The 15,709-nt window shown below is 40.0% G+C and overlaps 1 pseudogene; it reads right to left on the bottom strand.

Moving 5' to 3' along the window:
• Window positions 1-325: 325 nt before the first annotated feature.
• LOC130875035 (ATP-dependent RNA helicase DDX18-like) lies at window positions 326-2,287 on the bottom strand (annotated as a pseudogene).
• Between the last annotated feature and the right edge of the window lie 13,422 nt (window positions 2,288-15,709).

The raw sequence follows: 15,709 nt of genomic DNA, 5'->3' as shown, positions 1-15,709 counted from the left end.
TGCAGTGGCACCTGTAAAGATGTGTACAAATTACTCCCAACAATCTTTGCCCTTACATACGTGTGGCATTTTCAGAGGCTCCAGGTTATTGCTAACATTCAAGAAATAAAAATCCAGGCTATTTTGTCCATCACTGCATCCCTCCTTATACCAAAAAGGAAAAGTATAAAAGACGTTAAAACAATGACATGATTTTTGGTAGTATTTAAAAATAAAAATTATCATTCATAGTAAAGACAAAAAGATCCTAAAGGTGATTTTAAAAAGTTCTTTCTTAAAGAGAAAGGGGAAATTAGGGCAAAGTCCAGGTGGAAAGACATTCCCGTCAGTGAGAAAACTGCCTGCAGTCCATTGTCTTCTTGCTGATGTGTTTAAAAATCTTGGACTTCTCCACTTTCTTTGTTTTCTGATAGCCAAATCCACTGCCACCTCCTCTCTTTTTAAGCTTGCCATCATGGCTGCTCACGTTCAGATCAACGAAGGGAGGAACCTTAAAGCCAAAGGACAGAGCCACCTGCGGCAAGTTCAAGTTGTTCACATCGAAGATCTGCTTGAGAGAATGGGAGTCGCAGGCTCGTATGTAGGACTTGTATGCTTCCTGCGCGGACTTAGGGAGAAAATAGTTCTTTTCGATCAGTTTTTCCAGCTGAGACTGAATGTCAGAAACTTCAGACCAGGAAAAGTCGAACTGATTCAGTGGAACCGTGGATTGCTTTAAGTAATGAAGGAAACCCAACTCTTCATGCCCTCTTCCATTCAGGCCCCGAGCCGTTCTACCCACACAATGAATGTATTCCTTGGGGTCATCGGGAGGGTCATACTAAACAATCCAGTCGACTTCAGGGATGTCCAGCCACCTGGCTGCCACATCTGTGCACAGCAGTATCCCTGAATCTGCGTTGCAGAATTGGAAGAATGTGGTTGTTCGCTTATTTTGCTTTTGCCTTCCATGGATGGCCAAGACAGGCAGGTTGATGTAGTTCAGTAGCTCATAGTGGTACTTCACAGACATACAGGACGAAAAGAAGACCATCACTTTCTTCTTCCGGTTCTTCTTAAGGAATGTGAAGAGCAGAAGGAACCTCTTCTCGGAGGGACACACAACATATCCCTGCTCAAGTCCATCCACTGTGGCAACCTCTTTATTGTCATCAACACCCACATACAATGGCTCTTTTTTCAGAGAAATTCTTGCCAAGTCTTCAACTTTTTAAGTTTGTATGGCAGAAAAGAGCGTGGCTTGCCTGTGTACTGGAAAAAGTTTAATAATTTGCTTTAATTCTTCTTCAAATCCAACATCCAAGATATGATCAGCCTCATCAATAACGAGACACTGGAGGTTCTTGTACATAAACCCTGGAGTATTCTGCATGTGGTCTAGAAGTCGGCCGGGGGTGGCCACGACAATGTTGATGCCGTTGGCGAGCTTCTGCGCTTCGGCAGACCTGTTACTGCCACCCATGATCAGCCCGTACGTGTGAACACGGTGCGTCATCAGTTCCTTAAGAACACCAAAAGTCTGCATGGCCAGTTCTCTGGTAGGAGAGAGAATCAGGACTCCTGTTCCATTCCTGGGCATAAACTTTAACTTCACAATGAGCTCGATCACAGGGATGAGGAAAGCCAGAGTTTTGCCACTGCCGGTTTTAGCAGCTGCTAGAAGATCCCTGCCTTCCAGAAGTGGCCTGATACTTTTATGTTGGATCTCAGTCATACGCTTGAAGCCCATTTCTTCTATAGCTTTTAGAGTGTTTTCATTGACGAGGTTAGACAAGGAAGCAAATGAAGTGTCCTCAAAAGCCCCTGTCAGCCCCAGGGGCAGGCTGAGCACTTCCTTGTCATCTGGCTTCTCCACAGCATCTTCTGCTTCAGGAGCCACAGTGCTTTCTTCAGTTTTTGCTTTTTTGGTGTCAGGCTCTGCATCATTTGCCATTTTCCTCTTTTTCTTCTTCTTTTTCTTTTTTGATTCTGAATCAGGAGATGGCACTGCTGCTGTTTCTCCATTGGTTAAAGCAGTAGGTTTCTGGGGTATCTTTTCAACTTTTGAGTTTTCCGCTGTCTCTTCAGGCATGCCCCCACTTTGTACGTCTGCTGAGCCCACCCTCGCAACTTGCTTTACAGCTTTCTTAATTTTTCCGACCTTTACCTCTTCTTTGGGCACATCTTCATTGGAAGGTTGGGATAGGCTCCTGTTTGATGCTTCTTGCAGCTTCAGGTTTCGCTGCTGCAGCTTGATGTTCCGCTTCTCGATCTTCTTGCACAGGAGTTTCATCTGTAAGTGCGACATGTTTGCTGGGCCGCGCTAGCAGGCTGCACTGAGCAGTAGCTGCACGTGCGTAGTTGGAACTCGAAAGCGTGTCCAAAACATACTGTTTTAAGTAAACTCAAAGGATTAACAACCTGTACAATGACTAAACTACCTTCAAGTATACAAATAAAACCAAAAATTAAACTGATGTAACATAAACTAAGATCTTATAACTCAGTTTACCAATTGATAAAGCATAATCTTAAGGATTTTGAATTCTCAACCCGAAGCAATGGACACCAAGATGAATTTCAAAAATTAACAACCTTGCAAAGAAACTAGAAATATAGTCCATACTCAGGATGTTCTGCATCACACTGTACACTCCCAGGATGCAGGAAGTTGTGACAGGAGGTTCTCATTTGAAGTCATGTCTGAGCCACACAGATAGACCTTGTCTTAAAACACCCAAAAGGGGACTGATTAAAAAAGAGAGACAAATTATAAATCAGTAACAGACATTTATGTACAGAGGAGGAATAATGTGAGTCACAGCAGATTTACTGTGAAACAATGAGAGAAAGTAAGAAGTATCTTTAAAATAAAGAAAAAAGAATCACTCTAAATTTCCAGTGAAATATCTTTCTAAAATGAGGACATATTAAATTAGAATTATTACATAGAATCCAAAAGATATAGCCTCCATGAAAACTGAAGGAATACAGTGGAAAGATTAGTCCCAGAAATATTTAAATGTTTTGAAATACATTTTCTTTGGAAGAAAAAGTGACAGTGGTAAGTTCATTGGAGAGGATTTGATTCTAAGTGGGAAAGGCCAAGAATGACTCTTCTGGATGTCATTGCAGTTTATGTACAGTACAAATGGACACCCATCAATACCATCTGCTTTGGCAATATATAATATTTTCTTTGTGACTCATATTGATGAAAAGAAACTGGAGTTTTGGTCTACAACCATATTAAAATGGGATATGTGGGCCTGTAACACATGTCTTTGCATTTTTTTCCAACTCTGAAATACAAAGTTGGAGTATAAATACTGGAAAACTTGAAGAATCTAAATATTGGTTTATTAATCACTATCTTGGCTGGCTCTTCTTAAATGCACTGATGTTTTTTTCTCTAGTCAGTGTACTTTTTGACAGTACAGACCAAGTAAAAATAAACCCTTTGAACTGCCTTTACTTATCAAAAGAATAAGCTAAGGGCAACACTGACTCTTGGGAAAAACTGTTGTGATTAGCAAAAATATCAAGACCCAAAGCATTCAGAGTTCATGACTTCTACAACATGTTTGCTCATTTCACCAATGAAGAAGAAAACTGGCAATGAAAATGACATTGACCTATATGCTAGCTATAGGTATTTATGTCAACTTGGCATGAAGTAGAGTCATTTGGGGACAGAGAACTTCAATTAAGAAAATAATCTCACCAGATTGGCCTGTAAGTAAGAATATGTTACTTTTTTAAATTAGTGACTGATGTGGGAGGACAAAGCCCATGTGGGCAGTGCCACTCCTCAGCATGTGGTCCTTGAATATATAAGAAAACAGACAGAGTAAGTTGCTAGATAGTATTATGTCAATTTGACAAGAGTTAAAGTCATCTGAGAGGTAGGAACATCAATTAAGAAAATGCCTCCATAAGACTGGGCTATACTGTAAAGTGAAGGATGGCCATGCTACAGTCCACAGCCTCAGAGAGGCGAGGTGACAAGGAGAGCCCAGTAGACCCAGTTCTTGTGAGTGAACTAGAGGTGGGTGAGAATGGGAATATGAAGGAACCAGTTGGGAGGTGGATGGAGGGGGAAGAGTACTCAAAGAGATGACTGGAAAAGGGGGGAATTTCAGGGTCAAATAGAAACCTTGTGCAGGGGAACCTCCAAGAAATCTGCAAGGATGGCCCCAGCTAAGACTCCTAGTAGTTGCCAGGTGGTGGTGGCACACGCCTTTAATTCCAGCACTCAGGAGGCAGAGGCAGGTGGATCTCTATGAGTTTGAGACCAGCCTGGTCTACAAGAGCTAGTTCCAGGACAGGCTCCAAAGCTACACAGAGAAACTCTGTCTCGAAAAACAAAAACAGCAATATCAACCAAAAGAAGACTCCTAGCAATAGTGAATGTGTAGCCTGAACACATCGCCTATGACAGGCAAGACTTCCAGTGGAGGGATTGGGACAACAACCCAGCCACACAACCTAAAACCTACAGTCTGCCCTGCCCTACCCTGCCCTGTTCTGCCTACAGAATATGACATGGGGGAGGGAATAGGGTAAGAGTGGTCCAGAGATTGTAGGAGTGGTCAATCAAGGACTGGTCCAGCCTTAGACTCATGTCACAAAGTAAGCCCATCTCTGACACTGCCTGGAATTCCAGGACCCAGAGACTGAATGGCCCAGAGACCTAAGATAGAATCAAACACAATTGGAGAAAAATGCCAATGTAAAGATGCCTAATTATATTCTGATATACTCATAGATTGGTGACTACACCAATTGTCATCAGAGAGCCTTTATCCAGTAGCTGATGGAAACAGATGCAGAGACCCACAGTCAAACACTATGCAGAGCTCTGGTAATCCTGCTGAAAAGAGGGAGGAAGGATTGTACGAGCCAGAGAGTCAAAGGCCTCTCAAGAAAACCCATAAAAACAATTTACCTAGTGTCATTGGAGCTCATAGAGTCTGAACCAACAGCCAGGGATCTTGCATGTTACTGACCTAAACCCTCTACATATATGTGACAGTTGTGTAGTTTGGTCTACTTGTGGGACTACTAACAGTGGAAGCAGGGGCTGTCCCTCGTGCAGTGACTGGCTTTTGGAAACATACTCCTCATACTTGGTTGCCTTGTCCAGCCTTGATACAAGGTGAGAAGCTTAGTCCTACCCCAACCTGATATGCTATGCTTTATAGTTACTCATAAGAGGCCTGTCCCTTTCTGAACAGAAACAAAGGGGCAGATTTGGGGGGTGAAGTGGAGGAGAGAGGGGAGGGAGGGGAAACTGGCCAAGTTATAAAACAAATAAAAATTTAAAGAATGCACAAATTGTGAGTGGTGCCATTTCTAGGCTGGTGGTCCTGGATTCTATAAGAAAGCAGAGTGAGAAGCCATGATGAGCAAGCCAATAAGCAGCACCCCTCCAAGGCCTCTGCATCTGCCTCCTGCCTTAAGGTTCTGGCCCTTCTTGAATTCCTGTCCTGACTTCCTCCAGTGATAAATTACAGTGTGGAAGTGTAAGCCAAATAAACTCTTTCCCCTCCCAGTTGCTTTAGTCATAGTGTTTCATCACAGCAATGATAACACTAAGACAGCAAGGGACAAAAAGCAAGCCACTAACCAGTACTTCTCCATGGCCTATGCATCAGTCCTGCCTATAGGCTCCTGACTTAACTTCCTGCCCTGAGCCACCTGGATGATGCTACTGTAAGATGAAATGAACCCTTTCATCCCAAAGTTGCTTTGATCAGTAAATTTTATTGTACCAGTAGAAAATGTAAATAAGAAAGTTTGTTGTTAATTTCATTAAAATATAAATCCATTTGATACATCCAGTCAGTGTAGCTCCTCCTTTCAGCTACACATCTGTTGATGCAGAAAATATATTTATTCATTACCTGCTCAACTGTTGAAAGAAGCTGCATTGACCTGGAAAGACTATCAGTACATCATTTCTACCTAGGACTAAATCAACTCTCTAACACTCTGTCTTAATCTAGTTTTTGTGAGCTTGACCACCTCCAAAAATTTTTCCATACACTATATTTTAAATTTTGATCATATTCTTTCCCTCACCCAACCAAAAGATAATTGGTTACTCCCATAACATTTGTGCAACTATTGCATGATATATCTTGTAGGCAGATTACTATTGTAGGCTATGGGGTTTGTATCTGGATGATCCTAATGATTACTTTTATCCTCCAGTACAGTGAAAACTAAAATCCAGTACCATGAACACTAGTCATCAAGAGTGAAGCTTCTATCTGGACACCAGCACAATTTCTTCATGTTTGATGATATAAATGGTATGTTCAATTAAAGGACCTTACCAACAGATTATGGAGGGTAATAAATAGCCTTGTAAATAAATTGTGATGTTTAGGGGTATTATATGGAACCCCTTAGGCCAATGAATTTACAATATGTTAATATAAGATTAGTTAATTTTTAGCACTGAAAGTTTTATTGATGGCATAAGATGTCTAGTTGGAACATTATCTCGCACATTGTATGGTGACTAAATTTAAATTACACACACATTTGGAATATTCTACAATAGTAGGTTTCTGTATGGCATTTCAGAAGACCTTTACTGTTAGTTGTCCCTTTCAGAACTACTATTCTAGTTTCCCCTTTATATCTTTATAACATGATGTTCTAGCTCCCCTTCCTTGAAAATTCCCCTCTTCCCACCTCATTCCTATCGACCCAACCTCTGTAATTATTCTGATTGAAACATGCATCTTTAAGCTTAAAAGCTAACAGCTGCATGTAAGAGACAGCATTCAATATATGTGTTTTGAGTCTGGGTTACCTCACTAAAGATGATTGTTTCTGTAATGGGAGTAATAACCAGACTAGCTTAATATGAAACAGCAAATTTTAATGAGGGAATAGCTTACAACACCAGGGATCCAGCGATGAGCAGGAAATACAAAAGAGAAACAGGGCGTGGGACTCACGCTTGCCAGATTTATACCTAAACATTAACCCGAGGCGAACACGCCCCCAAAATGGGCAGGGCTAACCCTACATCTCCCCTTTTTGTCTAAATAAGACAGAACTAAACTAAATACAACTATAAACAATAGTAACAAATAATAAATATATCTCAAGGAGTCTAAATAATGTAGAGAGTAACTACAATTATATAATCTTCAACTCCGTCAAAGATCTGAGAAAGGAATTAATATTACTTAACAAACAAGAGATATCCAAAATGTGCAACAATTGACAGAGACAACTGACTACCTGGGCAATCACCCAAAGTCTCGTTTGCAATGTTGAGTCAACCAACTTTGGCTAAGGCCTAACATAACTGACATACCATTATTAAAGGCAAGGAACTTTCTTAGCACTATCCTACCCTGTCTTGGCAAGATAAGACAATCCTGTTTCATCCACTTCTGGATATTCTGTATCTTTGTCAGTAGTTGAGGTACGGGCTTTTATTAACCCAAAGGCCAGTTCTGCCAAGAAGACAAGCTCCCAGTGGAGTGTCTTTGGTGCTCAACAATCTCTCGGGAGTAGAGTGGTGTTGCCAGGAGTGATTGTGTCTCGTTGGCACGGAATTCAAGGTTAGATTAAAGGCCATTTTTCTACAGCTCTTCGAAGAGGCTGAAGATCATACTATCTATACAAATAAAATCTCTATGTATCTAAAAAACCTGATTAACCTAAAAGTAAATATGACAAACATATAATTCTCAATACCTATCTAACTTGAAGACTAAGAGAATAAATAACTGTGCAATATATGAAAACAATGATCTTCAACTGTAAACAATGTCATTATATATAAACAAGGTTATTATATAAATAGTATCAGAGGTAGAAATGTACATTGTAATATGGTAAATGAATCAATACAATATAGACAAAGTTATAAGCATACTCTTATACAAAAATAGAGGTAGGAACACTCACATTCAATATTCAATATATCAATATACAAGAAACAGTACCAATACAATTGTCTAAAAACAGTAATTCACAAATACCAATCATCCCATCAAACCAGTTAATCCTCTCCCCTTTTTTTTTGAAAATACCCCTAATTCCATAAAATATCTCCCCATCCCCTCAACCCCAAACCAACCACTAAATGATGTCCCTAACCCTGAGGGCAAACTCTGTTGGGAGAGGGGATGTCGTCCTCTAAGGTTGCTTCTAGCTGACATGGGGGCGACATTCTTCTTAGGGGGTCCTGTGAAAGCAAATGATGGAATTCCCAAATTAACCTTTGACCTAAGAAAATTGTAACTAGTCTCTGAGCATTTTGAGAAGGTCCGGCCAGAGTGTTGTCAAAAATGTGTACCATTCAAAATTGTCTCGTGCAGTTGGTACCAAAAGAACAGGTCTAATTTTAGCGCTTAAAAAATTTCATGAAGTCATAATAACCAGATTGAGTTGATGTCATGGGGCCCCAACTTCATCCTGGAAACCTCAAAGATGACTGTAGGAAAATTTGTTGCTTGTTATGGGAAATTTAAACATTAACAACAAAGACATATATTGACATATAAAGAAAGACACAGATATAAGGAAAAGCAAAGAAAGTGTATCAAGTATATAATTATTCTTATTCTGTCCCATTTCATGGCTCCTGACCTGAGACAGAAACTCTGAGATATCTCTTATCAACAGGCTTGGGATTGAAGAGGGACTGAGCCATAGTCCAACTCCAAAACCAGCTCTACACATTTATAAAGAAATGTTTAATAAGACATATATAAAAAAAATTAATACTTACAACACACGTTTAGTTTTATTGTTGATCCCTAGTGGGTCGTAACTAGTTTCCATCCATCAGTAATTAAATATGCAGGGTCCCTTAAATTCTTTGAAGATGGGTATTTTCCTGTGGAGATAAGAAAAAAACCCTGCCCCCAACCTATCTGTATTTCTTACAATCAGTATGATCGTCATCCTTGTGAATGAATTGTTATTTATCTTTTCCAAGTGGCTTCTCTTCTTCAAACTGAACCTTTATTAATTTTGACGGTATCCACAATTTTTCCTCACCTATGGAGACAAGAGCAAAACCCCTTCCCCAACGCAGCACATCTCCTGGCTTCCATTGTGAGGTCAGCACGTCCTTGAAATAAACTGGTTGATTTAGTTCAGTAGACTTTTCCATTATCCAATGTCTTTCAGCAGCTGTTGTTCCCTTCTCATTAGCGTTGAGAAAATTCAAGGTTAGCAAAGCATTATGTAACCTATTTCTGGATTTTTTTCCACCCCTTTCTGTTTGTTCAACATATCCTTTATAGTTCGATTTGATCTTTCTATGACTGCTTGACCTGTAGGATTGTATGGTATACGTGTAACATGCTTGATATTGTAATAATCAAAAAAACCGTTTCATTTTCCTAGAGACATAAGCAGGACCATTATCTGTCTTTATTTGTGTAGGTATACCCATGATAGCCATGACTTCTAATAAATGAGTGATTACTGAATCAGCTTTTTCTGAACTTAAAGCAGTTGCCCACTGAAAGCCTGAATAAGTGTCAATGGTGTGATGATTATTTTAATTTGCCAAATTCTGCAAAGTGGAACACATCCATCTGCCAAATTTCATTCCTTTGAGTGCCCTTTGGATTAGCCCCGGCAGGCAGTGGCATTTGGTTGTAGAAAGAGCAAGTAGGGCATTTCTTTACAATCTCCTTAGCTTGTTGCCATGTAATAGAAAACTCTTTCTTCAAGCCTTGGCTATTAACATGATTTTTTTATGAAATTCAGAGGTTTGTAGCACACTAGCAATCAATAATTGATCAATTTCTGCATTACCTTGTGCTAGAGGACCTGGCAGATCTGTATGGGATCAGATGTGTGTTATGTACATAGGGCAAAGCCTGTTCCTGATCATATCTTGTACCTGGATAAACAATGAGGTTAGTTCTGTATCATCAGGTATAAATTCAGCAGTTTCAATATGTAAAATAACTCTTTCTGCATATTGTGAATCAGTAACTATATTAATAGGTTCTTTAAAATCCCTTAGCACCATAAGAATGGCATATAATTCTGCCTTCTAGACAGAATCATAAGGACTTTGTTCCACCTTACTCAAGTCTTCTGATTTGTAACCTGCCTTCCCTGATTTATTGGTATCAGTATAGAATGTCCGGGCTCCGGTTATTGAAGCATCACAGATGATTCGAGGAAGGATCCAAGAAGTTCTCTTTATGAAGTTAAGCCTCTTGCTTTTTGGATAGATGTTATTATTGTCTCCCAAAAAAGTAGCACAAGCTCTTTGCCATGGTTCATTATCTTCCCATAATTTCTTTAGTTCATCAGCAGTGAAAGGCACTGTAATTTCTGCTGGGTCTATGCCTGCTAGTTGGCGAAGTCTCAACTTGCCTTTTATAATTAACTCAGAGACTTTTTCCACATAAGTTTTCAGTTTCTTACTTGGTTTATGTGGTAAAAAGATCCATTCCAAGATAATATCATCTCTCTGCATTAAAATTCCTGTAGGAGAAATTTTTGATGGTAGTATGACGAGAATACAATCGAGCTCTGGATTCACCCTGTCAACATGTGCCTGTTATAATTTTTCCTCAATCACTGTCAGTTCCTTTTCTGCTTCAGCTATTAATTCTCTGGGACTGTTCAAATCTTTATCACCATCCAAGGTTTTGTTCAAATGAATTATTAGATCAGGTTTCATCCCAATAGCTGGTCATAGACTGGAAATGTCTCCTAACAGTCTTTGAAAGTCATTAAGAGTCCGTAGGTGATCTCTCCTAATTTGTGCCTTTTGTGTCTTAATTTTTTGCAAACCTATTTTATAACCTAAATAATTAACAGAATCTCTCCTCTGAATCTTTTTAGGAGCAATCTGCAATCCTCATTTAGGTAAAAGTATCTTTATTTCTTCAAACAGTCTGTCCAAGGTATCCATGTTTGAATTGGATAACAAAATGTCGTCCATGTAATGATATACTATCGATTTGGGAAATTTCTTGTATATTATTTGCAATGGCTGATTCACAAAATATTGGCACAGGGAGGGGCTATTTAAAATGCCCTGGGGGAGGACTGCCCAATGGTACCTCCTCGAAGGTTGAGAATTGTTATAAGTAGGCACTGTGAAGGCAAATTTTTCTCTATCTTCTTTTTGTAAAGGTATAGTGAAAAAACAATCCTTTAAATCAATAACTATGAGAGGCCATCCTTTTGGTAATAAAGAGGGCAAAGGAATTTCAGATTACAAAGGGCCCATAGGTTGAATAACCTTGTTGATAGCCCTGAGATCTGTCACCATTCTTCATTTACCTGATTTTTTCTTAACCACAAATACAGGAGAATTCCAAGGGCTGGTAGATTCTTCTATATGTCCAGCATCTAATTGCTCTTGTACCAGCTGTTCTAAAGCCTGTAACTTTTCCTCAGCTAAAGGCCATTGCTTTGTCCATATTGGTTTCTCAGTCAACCATTTTAGAGGCAAGGCTGTTGGTATCTCTGAAGGCACATCAATTGCTTTGTGTTCTTGTACAACCCGAATGGCCAGTTTTCTCCATTTGTAATATCTTTTAATATTATTCTCAGAAATATAGGCTCTAGAAGTAGCAGGAATGTTAATTTGGGTATTCCATTGTTGTAATAGGTCACGACCCCATAAATTCACTGCAATATTGGCTACATATGGCCTTAATTTTCCTATTTATCCCTCTGGCCCTATGCATTCAACCCATCTCGTGCTCTGCCTTACTAGAGAGGGTTCCAATTCCCAGGACCTGAAGAGGCCAATACGGATGCCAAGATTCTGGGGTAATGATACTTATGTCAGCACCTGTGCCCAGCAGGCCAGTAATAAATATGCCATTTACACACACTCTCAGCTTTGGTCTTTGATCACTTATAGAAGTTTGCCAAAACACACGGAACTCATCTTTCTGATCATTACTGCTTGTAACAGTAGGCATGGGGCTTCCTAATTGTTCTGACGAGGTACATTCTCTGTAGTAGCTGGAAATGACTGAACCATGTTTGCCATGGGGGCCTGTGAGGCCCCCCCTCTCACATTTCCCGTCTGTATCAGGTTGCCTTGTCTATCTCTTGTAGAGCTGCATTCATTTGTCCAGTGTCTGCCTTTCCCACATCTTCTACACAAACCTGAAGGCTGAGTCCTCCTATTCCTGTTATTTCTAGAAGATGCATTATTATTATTTCTGAAAATTCGTTGTCTACAATTCCTTTTCATATGACCCATTTTGCCACAATTAAAACATTTGGTGTTCTGGTGTCTCCTTTTACCATTGGAAATTGCTTCTTCTACCCATGCTTCAGTGCCATAGTCAAATGTATCAACATTCAGTGTATGCAAGACCCATTCTTCCAAGGGCACTGATCTGAGCTTTAAAGTCCCCAAGATCCTCTTGCATTCCACATTTGCATTTTCATAAGCCAAAGACTCGATCATTATATATCTTGCTTCTGGGTCAGATATCCCTATTTGTACAGCTTTAGTTAGTCTTTGTAAAAAGTCACTAAAGGGTTCTCTCTGACCCTGTTTAACTCTGACAAATGATTCCATTCTCTGTCCTGGGTCCTGCACCCTGTGCCAAGCCCTTAAGGCTGCTATAGTACATATGGAGAGTGTTTTCATCAAAATTAGCTTGTTCCTGAGGGTCGGAAAAGAGCCCTTCACCTAGAATTTTATCTAGGGAAATCTCAATTCCCTTTGCTCTTTCCGCTGTTCTAAAAGTCTAGCCTCTTGCCTGAATAAGCATTTCCATTTCAATTGCGGTCCACTCTCAGGGACCGAAGAACTCAATTGTAGCCAGTCAAAGGGTGTGGCTTTGTTTGTTGTGGCCCAAGATTTCAGCATCTCTGTAACAAAGGAGGCATGCATCCCAAAAGTCATCACAGCCTGTTTAATTTCTTTAAGATCATTCATACGGACAGGCTCCCATGTATCTTCCTTGATGACCCTAGGGTTTCTGGAACCAATCACTTTCTCTGTTGTTATAACTGGAAAGGCAGGTACAGCTGTAGGTCAAGCTTTGTGGGAATTGTCCTGGAGAGATTTACCCACAGATGGAGTTAAAATTTCTCTTTCTACCCCTAGCTCCTCTTCATCAGAATTTAGAAATTCCTCAATCTTTTCAATTCTATTCACCATTGCCTTCTGCAATGTCTGAATCTCCTGTCCAGAATTATGTTCCAAAGCCTTCATTGAGGATTCTAAAGTATGAAGTTTGTCCATTAGAGATAACAGCTCATCTTTGGACAGAATTTTCATGGCATAAACCATGCCTTCTTGTATTGACAATCTTTCCACCAATCTGTCACAGGCTTTAGACAAAATCCGATTATCACATTCAGCAGTTTTGATTCTCTCAGTTAATGTTTCAGTTCCTACAGAAAGGGACTGAAGCTTACGATCCAAATCAGCTGTTCCCTCTTCCATAGTAATGAATTTTTCTGTAATATCAGCCTGTACCTTTTCTAAATATTGCTCAGTTGATGGAGTCATGTTAAACAAAGATCTGTTCTCTTCCTGGAGAACTTCAAACTGATTCTTAAGAAGATTGTTGTCATTCTCAATGTTTTTAAGCATTCAACCTCTGCCTTAAGAATCCTGAATTCATCTCATAAAGACTTTATCATATTTCTATTATCAAACCATATAGTACCAAGGAAAACTACGAATCCCAGAAAGATCCATAGATATGGGGTGACAGACACCTCTTGTAAAATCTCTCACATGGTACAATCAAAAAGGCTGTTAAAGTCTTGAATGGTAATGTTTTCAGACATTTTCAATCAAATCTGTATTTATGTTTATTTATAAAGGAAAATATTTACCTGTAATGACCGTTTCCTGGCAGCAGATGGTTGTGGTTGTGAAGTGCACACAAATCCACGTGGTAGAGTCAGAGCCGGTCTGAAAAGTCTACTCAAAACCCAAAACTGAAAGTTAATGTAAGCACCAGGGGGGAGGGCCAGAAAACGAGGCCGAACTCAGCCACCCACGGGGAGGGGATGCAGAGCAGTCACGTGCACGGAGTGGCATTGTATACTGATGCTGAGGGGATTGAATACAGAGGCGCTTGCACACCTGTTGCTAGACCCAAGTAAGTCTGGCAGGCATGGCGGGGCTGCACAGACTCGTGCGGGGTGGGCCTAGTCAGCGATCCAGAGGCGGGTGCTCTGTTTAGTATGGCGGGAGGGGCTGAGTAGCCCTTTAGAAGTCCTGTTTGCTGACTTTCTAGCAAGCGCCAGGAAAAATCGAGTCACTGCAGATGTTCAGTGACTCAGAAGCTCAGCTGTGTTGAGAGGGTAAAATCTGCATGGAGGGAGAGGCCTCTGGAGAGGGGTAGGGCCGCTGACTCCCAGCGGTCACCACCCAGGAGGTTCTGATTGGGGGCAGGTATCCAAAAAGCCTCACGTTCGACACCAAAATGTAATGGGCATAATAACCAGACTAGCTTAATATGAAACAGCAAATTTTAATGAGGGAATAGCTTACAACACCAGGGATCCAGCGATGAGCAGGAAATACAAAAGAGAAAGAGAGCGGCGGGACTCACGCTCGCCAGATTTATACGTAAACATTAGCCCGAGGTGAACATGTCCCCAAAATGGGCAGGGCTAACCCTACATGTTTCAATCTCCATCTACTTACCTGCAAATTTCTTGATTTTATTATTCTTAACAATTGAATAATATTCCATGGTGTAAATTTGTTACATTTACATTGTCTATTCATCTTCAAGTGATGAGTAGCTAGGCTGTTTCCTGTAAGCCCAGATTGCTCTTTCATTCTACCGGCCAGACCCAAATAATCACACAGAAACTATATTAATTGCAACATTGTTTGGCCCATTAGCTCAGGATTCTTGTTAACTAATTCTTACATCTTAAATTAGCCCATCTCTATTAATCTGTGTATTGCCACGAGGCTGTGACCTACCAGTAAGGTTCTGGGCGTCCTTCTCCTTTGGCTGCTACATGGTGTCTCCTTGGCTCCACCTACTCTCTCTTTATTATTTCACCTGACTTTATTCTGCCCTGCCATGGACGAAAGCAGTTTCTTTATTAGCCAATGGTAATAACACATATTCACAGTATACAAAGGGGAATCCCACATCAGCTCCCAATTTCTGGCTATTATAAATAGACCAACAAGGAATATGAATGAGCAAGTATCTCTGCAGCAAGATGTAGAGTCCTTTGTGTATATACCCAAGAGTGGGATAGCTGGATCTTGTATAGGTTGATTTTTCAGCTTTTTGAGGAATATCCACTTAGATTTCCATCGAGGCTGGACCAATTTGTATTCGCACCAAAACGAATGAGGGTTTTCCTTTCCCTACATCCTTGCTGTAATGTGTTGCTGTTTGTTTTATTTGTCATGGCCATTCTGACTGGGGTAATATGAAATCGCAAAATAATTTGAACTTCCATGATGTCTAAAAATGTTAGATATTTTTTAAATGTTGATGAACCATTTGCATTTCATCTTTTGAGAACTCTCTGTTTAGTTCTATATCCCATTTTTAATTGGCTTCTTTTCTTGATGTTAAGTATTTTAGTTGCTTGTATATTCTAGATACTAATCAACTATCAAATGTATATTTAGAAAGATCTTTTCCCATTTGGTAGGCTGGCACTTTACAAGAATGATGGTGTCCTTTGTCATACAGAGGTGTTGCAGTACTATGAGTTATCATTAATTAATTGCTAATCTTAGTGTTTGTGCATT

This window comes from Chionomys nivalis, chromosome 5 (genome assembly GCF_950005125.1).
Source record: "Chionomys nivalis chromosome 5, mChiNiv1.1, whole genome shotgun sequence".
In the NCBI taxonomy this organism is placed as follows: Eukaryota; Metazoa; Chordata; class Mammalia; order Rodentia; family Cricetidae; genus Chionomys; species Chionomys nivalis.
The sequence above is the reverse complement of the archived record's forward strand: the minus strand, read 5'-3'. Positions and strand labels throughout refer to the sequence as shown.